At 50.8% G+C, this 20,057-nt stretch overlaps 1 non-coding gene and 1 pseudogene across 1 annotated transcript; one reads left to right on the top strand and one right to left on the bottom strand.

The window, feature by feature from the left end:
* The window catches only part of LOC127057005 (zinc finger protein 420-like), a 482,458-nt pseudogene that overhangs the window by 176,536 nt on the left and 285,865 nt on the right, over positions 1 to 20,057 (bottom strand).
* TRNAR-UCU (transfer RNA arginine (anticodon UCU)) lies at positions 8,557 to 8,629 on the top strand. Its single transcript has one exon. It is a non-coding gene; the product is annotated as a tRNA-Arg (tRNA).

Below are 20,057 nucleotides of genomic sequence, written 5' to 3'. Positions count from 1 at the left end.
CCCCATAAGAGGGGAGGAGGATCATACCAAGTCTGTCTCCCTCACCAATGGGCTCAGGGGTGGCATACAAGGACCTACGATGCCTGGGGCGGCCAGGGGGCAGTTTAGGAAGCACTCGAAGAGGAGGAGCAAGATATCCCACATAACAGCTTCCATACCACCTATGTGGGAGCCACTTATAGGCAGAGGTACCACAGACATAAAAGGAGTGGCCATTTCCCACTAGCCCATTATAACCACTTTGCCACCTTTCAGTTTGGGAGCTACTGAAAGTTCCAAACCGGGCAGTAGAATTGGGTTTTCCATTAACATAGACTGGTATATAGGCATTACTGCCAGGGGATAGATAATACTGGCAGGTGCTGTTCCCAGCGGACCAGGTGTGATTGCTGGACTTGAACTGCTGATAGCATACCAACCCGGGGTTCACTGGCCGCAGCCTAATAGGGGGAGGGAGATGCGTTGAGTTGGCTTGCGGTTCCCAGGGGTCGTCCCTTAATGCATACTGGGACTCAATTGTACAGTTCTGAGACAAGGGGGTGCCCGAAATGTTTTTCTCCCTACTGAACCATCCCCAACAGAGATCTGACCAATTTTGGGGAACCACCCTCCAGGGCAATCCAGCTGCATGGTGTGGGATTTGGGAGCATATCCAGCAGTTGGAGAGGTTAAACTCTTGGGCAAAACAAACCTTTAGGGCCTCATATGTGTTTGTTCCCAGCTTGTTAGGGATTCCTTTCCATCCCGCATGTGCCTGGGGAGAACCAGGAGTTACCAAAATGAGTGCTCCTATGGCAAGGAGTAATACTGTGGCTAGCTTCGACCTGAACTTCATACTGGGCTGGTAACCGTGAGGCCTAACAATTACAATTCCCCAAATACCCACAAAATAACAAGTACTAATAACAAACAGATTAAAAACAGAAGGGACTAGGCCACGAGGTTAGGCCGGCCCTGTGAAAATAAACAGAACCAATGCTCAGAGTGGTCGCTGGGAATATGCCGTGACTGTCCGAAGAGGGCACAGGGCATTTCCAGCAGACCTTACTGTCTTTTAAACAACAGTTTAAGTCCCAAATCGTCGCTGGCAGTGTTTTCCGCAGGCTGGACGGTCCACCGTTCAGGAGCAGGCACTGCTTTCAGACGAGAGTGATGGATCCAGTGCTTGTGTCCCTCAACCTTTGCAGCTGTGTGTGAGACCAGCAGGACAGTATGGGGTCCCTTCCACTTCTCTTGGAGAGGCTCGTCCTTCCAGGTACGAACGAGGATGGAGTCACCTGGCTGCAGGGAGTGGACAGGAGCATCCAGCGGGAGGGGCTGCAAATCTTTGGTATACCTGTGAAGAGAACAAAGAACAGCAGACAGAGAGCACAGGTACTGAGACAAGAAACCACAGCCTACCTCCCACTCCCCTAACAGAACCGGTGTACCATTCAGAGGCCATGCCCTTCCAAACATGATCTCGAAGGGACTGAGACCTAAGCTGCCCTTTGGGAGAGCGCGAACTCGAAGCAAAACAAGGGGTAAGGCATCAGGCCATCGGAGAGATGCCTCCTGGCAAACCTTTGAGAGATGTCGCTTGAGAGTCTGATTTGTGCGTTCCACTACTCCACTGGCCTGAGGTCGCCAGGGGGTGTGGAGCTTCCAGGGGATCTGTAGGGCATCCGATATTTTCTGGACAACTTGTGATGTGAAGTGCGTTCCGTTGTCAGATTCCATCCATTGAGGAAGCCCAAATCGTGGAATGATTTCCTTGATGAACTTAAGGGCTACCGTTCTTGCAGTGTTGTTACGACACGGGAAAGCTTCGGGCCATCCACTGAATCGGTCCGTTAAGACGAGGAGGTATCTGAACCCTTGGGCCCGAGGGAACTCAGTAAAATCTATTTGCCAAACCAATCCTGGGCCTGGGGTAGGTTTCAGTGTGGCTGGCAACACTGGCACTCCTGGTCGGGGGTTATTCTTTTGGCAGACGAGGCATTCAGCTTGTACCTGGGATACTAGGGGTCTAAGCCCAGAGGTTAGAAAATATTTATTTACGAGCTGGGTTAGAGCCTCTTTGCCAGCATGAGTAGTCTGGTGTAGTTTCTGTAGCACTGGCAGTATTAGATTCTTTGGTAGGAGGATTTTTCCTTCCGTGGAGTGGAGCCATCCCTCCTTCTCCTTCAGCCCGAGTGTGTCTGCTAGGTTCCTCTCCTCACGAGAGTACTGAGGGGCTGGAAGCTCTCCTACCGATGGGATGAGGGCATGCATATGGGCATTTTCAGCTTCCAGTGGTTCCAGGGTAGCAGCTCGCTTGGCTTCCCTGTCTGCCCTTGCATTGCCCTTAGTCACATCTTGATCTTCCTTTTGGTGAGCCCTGCAGTGTACCACTGCTACCGCCGAGGGGAGCTGTACCGCTTCTAAAAGCCGGAGGATCTGGGATCCATGCTTGACCGGAGAGCCTTGAGCTGTCAGCATTCCTCTTTGCTTCCACAGACCGGCATGAGCGTGCAGAACTCCAAAGGCATATCTGGAATCAGTGAAAATGTTAACTCTTTTTCCTTTTGACAGTTCAAGTGCACGGGTCAGGGCTACCAGTTCAGCCAGCTGGGCTGATGTTCCAGCAGGCAAACCCTCCGCTTCCACAGTTTCGTGGAGAGTTACAACAGCATAGCCCGCCCTCCTTTGTCCATTCACAACAGTGCTACTGCCATCGGTATACCATTCATAATCTGCATTTGGGAGTGGCTGATCTTTTAAATCTGGACGGCTGGAGTATTGGGTATCTATTACATCCAAGCAGTCATGTTCCTGTTTTTCTGTTTCTGGCAACAGGGTGGCTGGGTTAAGGGAGGGGCAAGTTTGCAGGGCAACTTCAGGATTTTCTATAAGTTTAGCCTGGTACCGAGCCATTCGAGCCTGTGTAAGCCAGAGACCACCCCTAGTGTCCAGCAGGGCTTGGACCATATGGGGAGTATATACTTGCACCTTTCCCCCCAAAGTCAGCTTCTCTGCTTCCCCAAGCACTAGGGCAGTGGCTGCAACCGCTCGCAAACATGCCGGCCACCCTTTGGCAACTTGATCCAGCTGTTTAGAGAAATATGCCACAGGACGCTTCCAAGTGCCTAATATTTGAGTAAGCACTCCCAGAGCCACCCCTTTCCTCTCATGCACGTACAGCTGAAATGGCTTGGAGAGGTCTGGCAGACCCAGGGCTGGGGCTTCCATTAGTTTTCTCTTCAAACCCTTAAATGCCTTGTCAGCTTTCGCTGACCAGTGAAAGGGGTCGTGATCTGCTCCCTTAACACATTCGTACAAGGGTTTAGCCCACAGTCCGAACTCTGGAATCCATATTCTGCAGAAGCCTGCCATGCCCAGAAACGCTCTGAGCCGTTTGCGATTGCTTGGGACAGGAATTTGACAGATAGCTTCCTTCCTTTCGTTTGAAAGCTGACGCTCCCCCTGCCTTAGGTGAAATCCTAAGTACTGCACTTCTGTGAGAGCAATTTGAGCCTTGCTCCGAGCTACTCTATACCCACGGAGTCTGACAAAGTTTAGGAGGCTCACAGTAGCCTTAAGGCAGGGAGTTAGACCCACAGCAGCAATTAACAGGTCATCTACATACTGCAGGAGGAGAACTTTATTCTCATTGTCCCATTCCTCTAAGTCTCGGGCCAGTGCCTGGCCAAAAAGGGTGGGAGAGTTTTTAAATCCCTGGGCCAGCACTGTCCAGCAAAGCTGCTTTTTAACCCTGTTGTTGTCTTCCCACTCGAAGGAGAAAATCTCCTGAGACTGAACGTCAACTGGAATCGTGAAGAAAGCATCTTTTAAATCCAGGACTGAAAAGTGGGTGTACTGCCCCCCCACAGAGGCCAACAGTGTATACGGGTTTGGAACAAGGGGGTGCAGAGTCTTGACTCGCTCATTCACAGCCCTTAGATCCTGGACCAGCCGATATGTGCCATTGGGTTTTCGCACAGGCAAAATGGGGGTGTTCCAAGCTGACTGGCATTCCCGCAGTACCCCATGCTTTAGGAACTGGTCTATAGTTTCCTGTAGTCCCTCTCTGGCTTCTCTTTTGATCGGATACTGCTTAATCTGCACTGGACCTTTTCCTGGCAGGAGTTGAACCTTAATGGGGGTGTGATGGGCTGCTTTTCCTGGGACCCCCGATGCCCACACTAGAGGGAAAACCTGGTCTTCCCACTGGCTCCACTCTGGGGCTTGCATGGCTGAAGGCTCAACTGCAAGGGTCATTATCCAGGCATTCTCTGGGGGCAAGGTGAGGGTTATTTCATCCTGGGTAAAATGCAGGGTGGCACCTAAGCGGCAAAGCAGGTCCCGTCCCAGCAGAGGCGTTGGACAATCGGGGAGATAAACCAGTTTGTGAGATAGAGTTCTGTCTCCCAAAGCACACTCTGCTGGAGCATATACCGGACACTTAGTTCCTTTCCCTGTAGCACTCACCACAGTGAGGGAGTCTGCCACAGGCAGCTGAAGGGGTTGATTTACAGCGGTTCGTGCTGCTCCAGAGTCTATTAAAAAGTCTATTTCCGAATTTCCCACCCGCATCTTTACTCGGGGTTCCGGGGGCAGGATAGTCCGTCTCCCCTGACACCCCTAGTCTTGATCCTCTGCTGCCATCATAGGGGTAACTTCCCTCTCGGGGCACTTATTTTTCCAATGTCCCTCCTTTCGGCATCTGGCACACTGGTTGTGACCCAGACATCTTTCCTGTGAGCCGGGGCGCCCACGTCCACGGCCTCTCATTCCCCGGCCCCTTCTACCTTCCTGAAATTTTCTCTTACCACCAGCCTGTACTGCTGCAACCATCAATTTTACTTGCTTTCTTTCCTTCTCTTCTTCCCTGTTGCTGTAAACCTTGTTTGCAGCTTCCAAAATCTGTGCCATAGTCATGCCCATTAAATCCTCCTTTTTCTGCAACTTTTTCTTAATATCAGGGGCAGCCCGACTGGTGAAGATACCCTTTATGATTGCCTCAGTTTCCTGGTTATCAGGGTCTGCATTAGTATTTTGCCGAATTGTATCCCGGATGCGCTGCAGAAAAGCAACCGGACTTTCCTTTGGCTCCTGTATGAGCTCGTAAGGCTTAGCCCAATTGTTATGTCTGACAGCTGAGTGTCGGAGTCCATGCAAAAGCAACTCCTTGTACACGATGAGGCGGGTCATATCCCTGGGGTTGTTTGGGTCCCACCTAGGGTCTGCTCGGGGGAGCACGTTATCGGGAATGGGGACATTCCGAGGATCCCGGTCATGTCTCCGCTGTGCCTCTTCCTGTGCTTTAGCCAGGACCTGATTTCGCTCTACCTCTGACAGCAGGGTTCTCAGGAGGACGTTACAGTCATCCCAGTCTGGCTTGTGGCTAGCCAGGCATCCCTCAAACACTGAGATAAACTTACTGGGGTTCGTGGAGAATTCCCCTGCCTGTGCCTTAAAGGCTGCCAAATCCACTGGGTTAAAAGGTACATGCGTGTAAACCTGCATAGTAGTGGCTGGGCGCCGGTCTGCTTCCGGACGGGCTATCCGAGTTTCAGTAATTAGCGGATAGAATCCCTCTGAGGGGGCGATCTCTGACGCCCTAGGCACCTCGTCCTTATATGGTGGGGGTGCTGAAGCCGAAGGGGACACCGACTCTGCCATTACAACTGGGGAGGGGTTTGGGGGACTAGCAGCAGCTACTACCGGACCTGCCGGAGTCAGATTACACTTTTGCACCAGGTCTGACCTATTTCTTAGCAACATAAACAGTTGTGCATACATATGCTCATCCCATTTACCCGTTCGCTGACAAAACAGAATTAATTGGAGGATCGTGTTATAATTTAATGATCCCTCCGGTGGCCACCTTTCCTGGTCCTCTAGTTGGTACTGAGGCCAGTCTACTGTACAGAATCTTTTCAGCTTGCTCTTAACCATCGGATCTGACCCAAACACTTTCCAATTCATCAGAATGCATTCTAAGGGTGTACACCGTGCCCTACCGGTACTCTGTCCCTGCCCCATACTCTAGGGAGACACTGGGCGTCCCCAGGTCAAAACAGGCAAAAGAAGGCTTACAGTACTGGACTGTTCCTACCTTATCCACGGGACCGGTTCCCCACCGTCGCCCGCAGCAGCTTCTCCACTACTCAAGCGCGTTGCACCGTTGTGCCCTCCGGGGTCGACCACACCACGTCTCCGCTGAGGCCCCCGATGAAGTCACCGGTGCGCGCTGGGCGTCGGTCGTCGCCGCAATCCGTCGACCTCCAGGAGGGGTCCGGGCAAGGCCAGTTTTAGCCTCGATGCCCACCCAGGGACGCCAAAACTGTTGCCAGCACACAGGGTGCCCGAGGACAGCAACAGTGTGGGTGTTCATCGCCCGGTGTGCTTCACGCCAAAGAACACACCAAGGTGGAGAAGCAGACTAAGTTTATTTGAGATCTCAAAGCAAACCTGATGCACGGAGACAGGCACGTCTCAGATCATGCACACTGATACAAACAGTTTCTCTCTTTTTATACATAACTTAGCCAAGCCGTTTCTATTCCCCCCCATGCCCCCTCTCTCCCCCCTCTCCCACCTTTTCCTGTGACTGCTACAAAAGCAATTATCCCAAGTAGTTAAATCACTCTTGGCACCTACTAATCTATCTTCGTTAGTGACTCTTCTCTAAACTACTATTTCATTCTAGTTTTTGTGATATATTATCCTACTCCCTTAGCCAGGTGCATACAGGCCTCATTAGTGCCTCTTGGTACTAGCACTGTAGCTGATAGTTAGCCTCCCCTTACATTCCATTCTTTAAGCTAGCTTGTCAGGTCGTTGAAAGTTCAAACATGGAAGGACTTTGGTTCACTGAGGCCTTAACAGGGGGCTTCATTGAGACATAGTGGCTTTCCACCCTCCCGAGTGGGCCAATGACACCAACAGTATTAATTGGATTTTGGGGTTTATTCTACAGGCTGCGCCCTGTGTTTTAAATAAATCCTTCAGCATATATAGCTCTCTCTAATTGAATTTTAAATAACAAGTACCCAAAAAGTTTGTTCTGCTACTAAAAATTTTACCCATATTAAAACCATTCCAGTAACTAATAATGTATGCTATTAATAAAAATGATTTTAACAGTACCTAAAAATAGTTAAATAACAGGTGTATTATAGTCCTACACCAAAAAAATGGTATTAAATATAACTAAGACTGGAAAGGCATTGCAGTGAAATCTAGTATGTTTAAAAATTCGGGATTTCCTAAATGACCAGCTGATGGCCATTCGAAGTAATCTTAAGTACCAGACTTGGCCCACTGCCCTTACAGATGCATCAGAAATACCATCTAATCTGTAATCATGGAAACATACTTGGACACTTCCTGGATGGAAGTGTGGCTTCCCAGGGTGGGGTGTGCTCCCTTATAGGGGATGAATGCTGTACTTATGTCCCAGAAAACACACAGAATAGTAACAAGCACATCCTGTCAGCCGAACAGGCTTTTAAACAGCAAAAGGCCCAGAAAAAAAAACCCTACTATTTCTAATTCCCTCTGGGGCTGGTTACTCAACCTGGAAAAACTAGGGGAAGGCATTGTTCACCTCCTGCTCACTGGTGTGGTGTTGTGTATTGTTACTCTTCTCTTGCTTGCTTGCTATAAAGCACTCCAGCTCCCTAGAGCTTAATCGCATGTTATCCTTTAAATGTGAAAACACTCAGCCAAAAGTTTGTTGAGTATTCTCAAAGGAGGGAGTTGTTGGTGTCACTCTGGCATAACCCTAGGTAACTTGGGAGGGTGGTAGACCACAAGTGTCAATGAAGCCCTCCTGTTGTAGGCCTCAATGAACCAATGTTCCTCCATGTTAAACACTTTGTGTAACCTAGTGTAACCTAATGTACTAATAGATGCAAAAATGTAATGTCAGCAGTTAGTTTTCTGATTGTAATAGTCAGTTCTCTGCTGTAACACACTGGATTCAAGGCCACTTTTAGATACAGTATACATGTCTCTGCAGCGGAGAGGGGGGAGGAAGGGGAAAAACAAAAAACTAAGTAAAAAAAAATACTGCAGCTGAATAAAAAAAAATGGGGAAGTAAAAAATCAGCTAGTCAGCAAAAAAAAGTTCTCAAAAAGCAACTGAAATATAAAAAAAGAAAGCAGCTTGTGTAGGGGTGCTGGATCTAAGGCATGCTAAGTCTCCCAGCACCGCTTTGAGATCTCAAATAAACTTTGCTTGCTTCTCCACCCTGGTGTGTTTATTGGTGCTACGCACTCTGGGCAACGAACCACTGTTGCTTGCCTCTGGCACCCTCTGTGCCTGCAACACCAGTGTGCCCTGGACCTCTGCTGGTTGCATTAGCCAATCCAACCATTCGGCACTTGCAGATGGGCACCTCTGTACTGTGCCTGAGTCTTGTACAGCTATGAAAGGCTGATAGATGCCAATATTTCCCTGTCTTTTTAACCCACACTAATACCAGGCCAGGCCAGGGCTGGGAAGAGAAAGAGAGCAGCAGGTTTCCCATTTTGCTTTGTCTTGACTAGTTTCTCCTCTGTACAACTTGTACACATTTTTGGTTGTGAGTCTGGCTAGCTCAGTAAGTAGAGCATCAGACTTCTAATCTGAGAGCCCAGGGTTCAAGTCCCTGGTCAGGTGATAAGCTACTTCCTGTATCTTTAAAAACTAGAGTTCTCTTTGGTATTACTTTTTCTCTTCAAGACTGTGCCTTTCCTAAGAAGGGGCTTTGTGCGGGGGGGATTGAAGGGGCAACTTCCTGACATCCTATCTGTCCTTGCAGCCTGGAGGAACAAAGGCCTCTGGGCATATAGCATGTTACTCCCCTGCACGCACACACACACACACAGAAAACACAATAGAATATCCCTAAGGAATTAGAATCATCTGTTGCTTTCCTCTATCTTGCTGGATCCCCAAATGACAATGTTCTTCAGCCCAAACCCATGTCTCCTCTACTACTAGTGTCCCTCAGTCCCAATCCACTGCCCCTCCTATGCACACTGCTCCTCACTCCCAACCAGAGCCTACTCCTCTTCACCCTTCTCCTCTGTCCCAACCCACAGCCCCCTCCTATTCCCAGTGTACCTCAAGCCCAACCCACAGCTCCCTCCTTCCCTCCAGCAGCAGGTGCTTCAGACTCCCTCAGGAAGATTTTCTTGCAAGGTTTTGTGTATGATTTTACATGTGGATTTTACAGTATGCATGTGGATTTTACAGTATGTTGGAAATATGTTGGATTGCTTGCTGAAACGATCACTTTTGGCTGGTGTTGGATTCCCAGTCTCCATGTTATAGAGGCAGGAGAAATAAAGGGTTGTTATCCTTGTTGTGTGAATCAAGGACAGCAAAATTGTGCTTGGCAGACCCCGATTGAGGGACTCACTCTCAATTCAATAGCACTTGCTAGGCAGGGGACAGGGGTTCCAAAGCCTAGTGGGCTGGAGCCTAGGTTTTAATACTAAAATTTAGGGGTTAGATCAATGTTAGGACAGGGTGGCAGTGAAGGGATGAGTGAGTCCCTAGACAACATAGTGAGTATGGTGCCTTCTTATTTTCCCCCCTTTCCACCCAGGATGGCAGGTGAACTCTACAGAGGCACCTCTCGGCTTGCACTGACTAAGGACAACAGCTGTGAGTGGGGTGCAGAGAAGGAGGGATCAAGTTAAAGGACTTTTGGTTGCTGGACTTATGAACCATACGGAGAAGGACACTGCCCAGCTTATTTGTGGGTGGGTCTTTCCCTCTTGGTTTATATTTATGCGTTGGGGCTGCTGACATGACTTCTGCAACCCTGGGCTTACACTGCAATGTAGACATACCCTGAGAGGGCATCTATACTGTGACAAAATCCCTGTGGCCCGGCTGGCCTGGATGTTCTGATTTGGGCTTCTAGGGCTAGAACTGGAGCCCAGGCTTGGAAACCCTCATCCCTCGTGGGGTCTCGGAGGCTGGGCTCAAGCCCAAGTATCTACACTGTAATTTTATAATCCTTCAGCACAAGCCCCACAAGCCTCAATCAGCTGACCTAGTGTTTGAGAATAGTGGCTTGGGTGTGTCAATGGCAGCGTAGACATAATGATAGGCTGTGTCCACATTGCAATGAAACACCCACGGCTGTCTCGTACCAGTGCAGGCTCCCGGGGCTTGGGCCATGGAATGGTAAATTTGCAGTGTAGACATCTCGGCTCAGGCTGAATACTGGGCTCTGGACCCCACAAGGTTGAGAGGGAGTTTAACAAGCGAAAAAGGTAAAATGGCAGTGGAGTATTACCCTGGACTCAATGGCATTTCTCCATTGGTCTGTCTGCTTTGAGGCAGGGACAATAACACATCCTGCTGCATTCGTTATTTCATAGGGCGGTTTAGGATTTTCATTCTCACAGGTGGTGCACAAAGCAGGACTCAACCCTCAGGGTAAACTAAATGAGCTGCCCACAGATTCTGGCAGCCACAATGAGCCATTTGGTGTGAGAGCCCAGACCTGCCCCTGTCCCAGAGGGAGGGAGGTCATCTGCGAGGGGCTTAAAACACTCATCTACCAGCTCCTAACTCCCAAACCTTCAGTAACTCTGTTATCAGTGCCTGTGAGTGTAATTTAAACCATAAAAACAGCCACCTTGGGCTAGACCAAAGGTCCCTCTAGCTCCATATTTTGTCTTCTGACAGTAGCCAATACCAGATGCCCCAACAGCCAGTCAATAAGGGACCACTAAGAGTTGAACCCAGGAACTCCTTTTTACAAAACAGGCGTGTTTGCCAGCTAAGCCATGGTGCCTGCCTGTGACTACTGCGTCATGTCTGCCAACACCTGACTCTTGCCATCCCCACCAGGTCCTGACAAGTTTTGCTTGTGTTTGGATTCTGCAAAGCAGAGGAGCAGGTGAGGTTTTCCTTGCAAGCTGTGTGTGTGTCTGTGAATCTTTGGCCAGGTCTGCACTACAAAGTTATTTCAGCATCATTATATTGCTCAGGTGTGTGAAAAACACACAAGGCTACCTCTGTCGGCAGCTTGTGGCTGGTGCACACACTGCAATACCACATCTGGCGACAAAAGAGCCTTGTTTTGGTGACCAAAAAAAACTACCTCAACAAGAGGTCTAGAGCTTTTTGCAGCAAACTTAAAGTAATAAATTGTCAGTGTAAATGCTGCTGGTCATTATATCACCATAAATGGCTTCCACCAGTATCCTACAATGCCTGCCATGAACTCACCTGCCCTGCATTCCTGCTACAGAGGCTGGTCCCCTCCCCTTTCATAGCTCCAGAAAGTTCTGACAGCTGAGCCACTATCTACACTGGGATTAGGTTGATATAACTACATTGCCAGCCTAAGTAATGTATTTACATCAACCTAATTTTGTAGTGTAGACCTGTCCAAAGAATCACACACACACACACCTTGGGAGCAAAACTTCACCTGGTCCTCTGCTTTACAGAAGCCAAACACGAGCAACGTTTGTCAGGGCCCAGTGGGGATTGGCAGACAGTCAGGTGTGGGCAAATACAATCCTTTAAATAACAGCAGGCACCAGGGCTTAGCAGGTTAAAGCACTTGTTTTGTAAACAGGAGATCCTGGGTTCAGCTCCCAGTGGTGCCTTGGGGAGCGGTTTTTGGGGCACCTGGTATTGGCTACTGTCAGAAGACAAGATTCAGAGCTGGGTGGACCTATGGTTTAAATTACACTCACAGGCACTGATAATAGAGTTACTGAAAGTTTGGATGTTAAGAGCTGATAGGTCAGTGGTCCAGTCCCCTCAATGCGGTTTTACCATTTTCACTTGCTAAACTCCCTCCCAACCTCTATAAAATTACACTGCAGACATATGGGCTTGAGCCCAATCTCTGAGGCCCCATGAGGGGCGAGGGTTTCTGAACCCAGGCTTCAGTGTGAACACAAATATCTATACCACAGTTTTTAGCCTGTCAGCTTTACGTCCACGAGCCCACGCCAGATGACCCAGGCCAGCCATGCTGCCATCTTTATCCCAGGAGAAATGGACTCTAAGGGTACGTCTCCATTGCATGGAAGCCCAGGTGTGGTACGCTGTGCTCAAAGCAGCACCTGGAAGCCCCATATTCACCACTCTCATATAATTATGCCATGGTTTGTACAAAGTCTGCCTTGTGAGCAGGGGCGGCTCTAGGCACCAGCAAAGCACACACCTGCTTGGGGCAGCCCATTTGCAGGAGTGCCATGGGAGCTGAGAACCAATAGGGGGCTCTGGGAGCTGTAGTTCCTTGGTTAGCTCCCTGCCTATAGAGCCAGCCCTGGAGCAGGAAAGAATTACATTTCCCAGCATTCCCTTGGCAACTACCAACTGGAAAGGAAGGAGGGGGACCTCATGCGGCAGCATGCTGTGAGTGGAGAGTGGTAGGGAGACCATATTTTTACATTCAAAAAACAGGACACTCCAGGGGGAGGGAAGCCCCACCCTGCCACCATCCACTCCGTCCGACTGCCCCCCACAGAAACCCCAACCCCCCCAACTCCTCCCCCCGCTTCCTGTCCCCTGATCACTCCCTCCCGTGACCCCTGCCCCTAACTGACACCCAGGACCCCACCCCTTATCTAAGCACCACTGGTACTTGTCCCCTGATTGCCCCCTCCTGAGACCCCCCCCCAACTTCCTCCCAGGATACCACCCCGTACCTGTCCCCTGGCAAACCCCTGGGACTCTTATGCCTATCCAACCGCTGCCTATCCCCTGACTGCCCCCACAACCTGTGACCCATCTAAGGCCCCCTTCTCCCTGCTGGTCTGAGTGACACAGTAAGGGGGTTGGGGGGGGTTGGAGAAGCAGTATGGGGTTCCCGAGTGGCAGTCAAGGGACAGGGAGCAGGGGGGGCTTGCATGGGTCAGAGGTTGCAGGGGGGGGCAGTCAGCGGACAGACAGCGGTTGGATAGTCATGGGGGTCCCCGGGGTTTGTCAGGGGACAGATAGGGGGTGGGGTGCTGGGGGGAAGTTGGGGGGGGGTCTCAGGAGGGGGCAGTTGGGGAAAAGGAGAAGGGAGGCTTAGAAAGGGGGTGGGGTTCCAAGGGGCAGTTAGGGGTAGGGGTCTCGGGAGGGGGCAATCAGGGGACAAGTACCAATGGTGCTTAGATAGGGGGTGGGGTCCTGGGGGGCAGTTAGGGGCAAGGGTCCCAGGAGGCAGTGATCAGGGGACAGGAAGCAGGGGGAGAAGTTGGGTGGATTGGAGTTTCTGTAAGGGGCAATCGGAGGGAGTGGAGGGAGGCAGGGTGGGGCTTCCCTCCCCCTGGAGTGTCCTGGTTTTTTAATGTTAAAATATGGTCTTCCTACCATTCACAGTGCAACTGTCCACTAACAGCACGCTGCCACTTGAGGTCCCCCTCCTTCTTTTCTGGTTGGTAGTGGCCAAGGGAATGCTGGGTAATGTAGTTCTTTCGCTGCTCCAGGGCTGGCTCTATAGGCAGGGAGCTAACCAAGAAACTACAGCTCCCAGAGCCGCCTCTTGGTTCTCAGCTCCCATGCCGCTCCTGCAAATGGGCTGCCCCAAGCAGGTGCTTGCTTTGCTGGTACCTAGAGCCACCCTAGGGGGAATGACGCTCCGGCTCTCCAGCGGCAGGGCAGCCTGAGCTGCAGTCCAGCCTGAGTTGCACAGGCTGCCATGAGTGCCGTCTTGCTACTGAAGCCAGAATTGCAGGGTCAGTTCCAGCTCAGCCTGAAAGCCTCAGCTGACAGAGAACATCTTGGTTCAGGGCTGGCTCCTGGCTTTTTGTGTGCCTCCCACGCCAAAAAAGGCAGGGGGCAGGGGCTAGAGTGCTGCCCCCAGGCACATGCTTGGAGCTCTGGTGCCTGATCGCAGCACTGGAAATGGAAATCAGGAGTCCTGGCTCCCAGCCTCCCTTCCTCTAACCACTAGACCCCACTCCCCCCCTTTTTGGGAGCCAGGATTCCTGGGTTCTACTCTCAGTGCTGCTGTGTGACCCTGGACCTCTGTTTCTCCTCCCACTTTTTGGGTATGGAGCTTGTAAACTCTCTGGGACATGGCCTATCTCTCGCTGTGTCTGGGAAGCGCCTGGCCCAACGGTGCCCTGATTTCAGCTGGGGCAGGAACTGTCTCTGTGTCTGTGCACCCCTGGCACAACAGGGGTTTGAGTCTGCCCCGCTCTCTGTAAGTGCTGCTATTGTACAGATAAATAGTCATGATACTAAAAGGCGTGCCAGTACATGAGTGCACCACCATTGCCATGCAACGGGAAAGCCGGTACAGATTACCGGGGCCTGGTGGTCCAAAAGAGGGCCCAGGGCCTGGCTTCCCTGGCTTCATTGCCCTGTTTAGCTGGTCCACTTGTTGGTGTCACTCTGGCATAACCCTAGGTAACTCGAAAAGGTGGTAGACCACAAGTGTCAATGAAACCCTCCTGTTGTAGGCCTCAATGAACCAATGTTCCTCCATTATTAAACACTTTGTGTAACCTAGTGTAACCTAATGTACTAATAGCTGCAAAAAATGTAGTGTTAGCAGTTAGTTTTTGGTTGTAACAGCCAGTTCTCTGCTGTAATACATTGAAGCTCGGCTAAAGCCCGCTCAAGGCCATTTTAAGATACTGTATACATGTCTCAGCAGCGGAGAGGGGGGAGGAAGGGGGAAGTCAAAAGATTGAATGAGAAAAGATACTGCAGCTGGATGGGAAAGGAGGGGGAAGTGAGAAATCAGCTAGTCAGCAAGAAAGTTTTGTAGTAAACAACTGGGATATAAAAGGAAGAAACTGCTTGTTTTAGGTGTGCAGGATCTGAGATTGTTATTTCTCCCTTGCACCTTATTTGAGCTCAAATAAATTTGGTTGTTTGCTTCTCCACCCTGGTGTGTTTATTGACGCGGCACACCAGGCGACGGACCCCACCCCCGCTGTTGCTTGGCCTCAGGCAGTTATCTGCTGGCAACACACTCTTGCTGGGGGACCTGAAAAATTTTTTCACCGGGGCCTGAACCCGCTTTCAGCAGCCCTGAGGGTATGGGGGGACTTGCCCCCCTTCATGAAGCATGGGGGTGTCAATATGCACCTATGCATGGTCCCCCCCCAAGCAGGGCCAGGATTGAAATAGGGGGCCTGTGCCCCCCAACATGGAGAATCGGGGGTGCAACCTTGCTTAACGGGTCAGTCTGTCCTTTCTCTGACTGTCCCATTCCAGCTTCAACTAGCGCTTGTGTTTCATTCGTTCTTTTTCATTCCTTTCCTTCTCTAGCTTGTATGTTCTTGCTTTCTTTTTCCCCCTCTTTCTTTCATGCTCTTCCTTTCTTTCCTTCTTTTTCTATTTTTTTTCTCTGCCTTCCATGTTCTTCTCGCTCTCGCTCTCTCGCTGGTTATTTTTTTCACTTGCCCTTTTTCCTCGCTCCCTTCCAAGCCATGCAGGTTCTCTCGCACACACATTTTGACAGGTTTTCCTCCTGATCACTGAGTGCATTAAGCATGTCTTCAGTGGGGGTGTGGCATGCCAGGGAGCAGGCTGGCCGGGTGTCTTTGTGGCTGTCTGCTGGCCACACATAAGCATGGTCCTCCCCTCTTCTTGCCCCTCCCTCAGTTGCTCTGTAGCTTTTAAGCCTTCCCTTGGAGCTGTCAGCACCAGCCGCCTCTGCTCTAGGTGCGTTGGGCTCCAGCTTGGGACTCTTCCTCCATCCTGCCTAGCCCTGACTATCAAGCCTGACCCTGGCACTCCTTCCTTCAAGTGCCATGTGGACAAGAGGAAACATGTAGCTGCAAGCAAAATGGCCAAACTTGTGGGCATCAGGTGAAGCTGTGATAATCCTAAGCATCTGGTCAAACCACAGGACTGCAGGTATCAGCAACCAGGGTAGTAAATTCTTGAGCCTCAACCCATTGGGGCCCTCACAACTAGGCTCTAGAGGGCAAGTCACCCAACAGGAGGTGAAAGATTTGCTCTTGCACAGCTGGAGACAGGGAAATTGAGCACTGTGAGCTCTCAGGGTTTACCCCAAGGGCCCACAGAGATTTGAACTCAGATTGCAGGATTCAGAGTCCTGAGTGCTGCCCGTTACACCATGGCACCAGCTTGTGTTACTGTCTCTGCACATCGGTGACCCTCACGGGGCCGGCTTGTGTAAGGGACTGTTGGCCGCTTATTAAAGCTCAGTGGGTTTTTGGTTGGCTAGTTCCCAGTACCAATAGAAGGTGGAAGGATCAATAGGAAATCAAGACCCTAAGACTGATAGTCCCCAGGAGCAATGGGGAGAGGCCAAAGCTCCAAAGTTAGCCCGACTGACAGGCAGGCAGTGTAATGAGGGAGTCACCAGGGCAGGGGATCCCATCATCTGTGTGAGCTGGAACTACCTGGGCCAGAGTGGGACCCAGCTAAGGAGAAAGCAGGAGCCCGAGAAGAGGCGGGGAGAAGAGCTGTGCCAGCCAGGGAGAACCAGAGCAGATCCATGCTAGGAACTGAGCCGGAGAGGCATGAGCCACAGAAGCTGCCCAGGGAGCAGATCTGTGCTGGGAGAAGAGCTGCAGCAAACAGAGCCAGAGAGGCCAGAGGAGCAGCCCAGGGAGATGGAGGCAGAGCCACAGCAGCACTGGGGCTGGAGGTGGGTGCAGTGAGCAGCTTGGGAGAGTGAGAGGGACCCTGGGCAGAAGGCCCAGCACAAGGAGATGCCACCGATCAAGAGGCCTTCAGGCGTGGGAGGATCATATCCCCTACATGGGGACTGACACTGGGAACAAGGGTCCTGTCACCTAGAGCATGTGGCCACTGCCTGAGCAAGTGTCCGGCCCGTGGTGTCCCTGCAGCACAGCCAGGGCCTGGGAAGGAGGCATGTGACAAGTGAGGGAGAGACTGTGACCTGCCCTGACACTCCAGAGACGCTGGTTGTGTTCTCCCTGCAGCACAGAACAGGGTGACATGTTTTCCTTTAATCTTTTCTTATGTTTTACATTAATTGCTGGGTAATAAATTGTATTTGCTTGAAGCAATACAATGCAATGAGGAGTGGGTCAGGGAAGTGCCCAGAGTGGAGAGAGTACCCCAGAGTGGGGACACTGTCTCTGCCTCCAGCTGCTTGACCCCCCACGAGTCAATTTCCACCCCTTGCTCAGATCCTGGACCCCCTCCTCTGATTTGCCCCTCTTGGCCCCTTTTTAATCCCTGTAAAAAGTAACAGGTGCTGGGTCCCATTCTCTGGAGGGAAGGCTGGGCGCCTGGCCCCTGCCTGCCCAATGCTCAAAGTACCCCACAATCTTGCGGATGTTTGCCGAGTGCTGCAGGGTCACCTGCAGGGATAGAGAGAGACGCGGTTAGGAGATGATGCAGCCAAGGATGGCTCACCCTACACTGAGATGCAGCCACCTCTGGGGTGGGTTTTACAGTCAGCAAATGAATTTGGAACAGAAAATGCACTGAAAGGACCAAGGCAGCTGCAGGAGGTGAAGAAAACCAGAAAAAGCAGGAGCCTTGGATCCCAGCCCCACCCCTCCCTCACTCTACCCACTAACCCCCCTCCACTCCCAGAGTTGGGGGGAGAACCCAGGAGTCCTTGTCCCCAGCCTTGCTCACCCCCGTATTCCATCCAACTGCTGCCCCCACAATTGCAGGGCAGTGCCATGGGGCACACCAGGGCCTGCTTGTTTGCACAGGATGTGCAACACCAGTGCCCCAGGGTGGGGAGAGATGATGCTAAGGGAGAAGCAGGCAGCAGACACCCCGACAACAGAGAAAGAAGTGCTAGGGTGCAGTGTGCTGTAAGGAGTGAGGGGGGTTGGCAGGGAATGGGAGGATCTCCTCTCACAGCAAGTGCATCTGTCTGCCCAGCAATTTCTCCCCAGCCCTACCCTGGCCCAGGCTAATCCTGGCCCAGCTACCAGGGTCCCAGGCTAATCCCGGCTCACCTACCAGGGTTAAATTTGGCCTGGATTCCCCAGCTGCTGGGGGAGGGGCATGGGGCTGGGGAGCATGAGCCTCTACTCCCCCTTCCCGAGACACGGTTGCATGGGAACTGAGCAAAGGAGCCTGCAGCATTGTGCCTAGAGGAAACTGAGGCACGAGTTAGTGACAGACACATCATGGCTCTCCTCATCCTCTTTTCCATATACAACCCAGGGTAGGGGTGGGGGTAAACTCAGGGCAGTTGCATAGTCAACCTGTGGAACTCCTTGCCAGAGGATGTTGTGAAGGCCAAGAGTATAACAGGGTACAAAAAAAGAACTAGATATATTAACAGAGGATAGGTCCATCAAGGACTGTTAGCCAGGGTGGGCAGGGATGGTGCCTGTGGCCTCTGTTTGCCAGAAGCTGGGAATGGGCAACAGGGGATGGATCATTTGATGATTCCCTGCTCTGTTCATTCCCTCTGGGACACCTGGCACTGGCCACTGTCAGAAGACAGGAGGATATTGGGCTAGATGGATTTTTCGTCTGAACCAGTCTGGCTGTTCTTATGTCTCCCTTGGAGCAGCAGTGACTCCCAGTGGGCAGTCAGAGTAATGCACAGAAGGTGGTTTCCTGGGTGCAGCAGTGACACCGAGTGGCCAATCCGGGTAACGCACAGAGTATATTTCCATTTGAGCAGCAGTGACACCTCGTGGTGATTCAGGTTAATGCACAGAAGGTGTTTCTCTTGATACAGCAGTGACACCCAGTGGCCAGGTGGTGTAATGCACAGCGTGTGTCTGCCTTCTAGGAGCAATGACACCCACAGACCACTCATGGTAAAGCAAAGAGTGTGTTTCCCAGCAATCTAGGTAAGGCACAGAGCATGTTTCCCATGGAGCAGCAGTGACACTCAGTGACCAGCAAGGGTGGAATCAGACTCTTCTTGTTTGGTGGGGGACTGAGATGGGCTAGACAAAAAAAAAATTGGGAGCTGTGCCCCCTATCACCTGGCCCCACCCTTCACGAGAGCCATGCCTCCCATCTCTCTGCTCCTTCTCAGTTAAAGGCCAGGCTCATCTCCTCTCCCCCCGGCCAGATTTACAGCAATATAAGCTTTATTAAAATGAAATAGTAAGCAGGGTTTACTTTAAATAATCTAAATCTGTCCAAATTGTTGTATTAAATGCAAAGTTTTTAAAGATTCCATCCGTAACCAAAACCTAAATGAAAAATTGAAACCAAAAACAACGCTTAACTAAAAACCCAAACATTAAGAAAAACTTTGTTTTTAAAAATAAAAACTAACAAATGCTGTAAATTAATAATTTCAACATTTTATCAAAAAGGTGTGCTACAGCAGAATGATAAAATAACATAAAATAAATAAGCCTGACCACTGAAACCTCCTGTAAAGAAATGAATCCTTGAATACTGGCCAAATCTGCATGAAATATGCAGAACTATGTCAAAACTGGTGTTGCAGGTCAGCCATTCGAATCCAGCAAATGTCAATTAAAAGCTCCATTCCAACTAAAAAAAACAAAACAACCCAATAAACGAAAATGGTCACAGCCTGAAACAAACCTACATAGAAGCAAAATTAAACCTGTGCCAACATTAGAACAAATTATGTAAATTTTTAATTCTAACTTCTTGTTTCTCCCAGGAGGAAAGTGTTTTGCACCTCAGTAACCAGGCTGTCACTGCAGCTTTCCTTTCACTAAATAAGATTTTTATGAAATATAAATTGCCCTCCAATTTCTCTAAGAGAAATTGAAATTGTATCTTTGCACTAATATTCTAAGTGTGCAAGTCCATCCCCTCAGAGAGGGGCAGCTCTAGGCACCAGCAAAGCAAGCACCTGCTTGGGGCAGCCTATTTGCAAGGGCGGCATGGGAGTGGAGAGTTGCACTGTGAATAGTAGGGAGACTATATTTTAACATTCAAAAAACAGGTCACTCCAGGAGGAGGGAAGCCCCACCCTGCCACCATCCACTCCCTCTGACTGCCCCCACCAGAAACCCCAACACATCCAACTCCCCCCCTTCTCCTTGTCCCCTTATCACCCCCTCCTGGGACCCTTTCCCCTAACTGCCCCCCAGGACCCCACCCCCTATCTAAGTGCCACTGGTTCTTGTCCCCTAATTGCCTCCTCCTGGGACCCCTGCCCCTAACTGCCCCTTGGAACCCCAACCCCTAAGCCTCCCTTCTCCTTGTCCCCAAC

The sequence above is a fragment of the Gopherus flavomarginatus genome, chromosome 8, assembly GCF_025201925.1.
Source record: "Gopherus flavomarginatus isolate rGopFla2 chromosome 8, rGopFla2.mat.asm, whole genome shotgun sequence".
NCBI classification, from domain to species: Eukaryota; Metazoa; Chordata; order Testudines; family Testudinidae; genus Gopherus; species Gopherus flavomarginatus.
The sequence above is the reverse complement of the archived record's forward strand: the minus strand, read 5'-3'. Positions and strand labels throughout refer to the sequence as shown.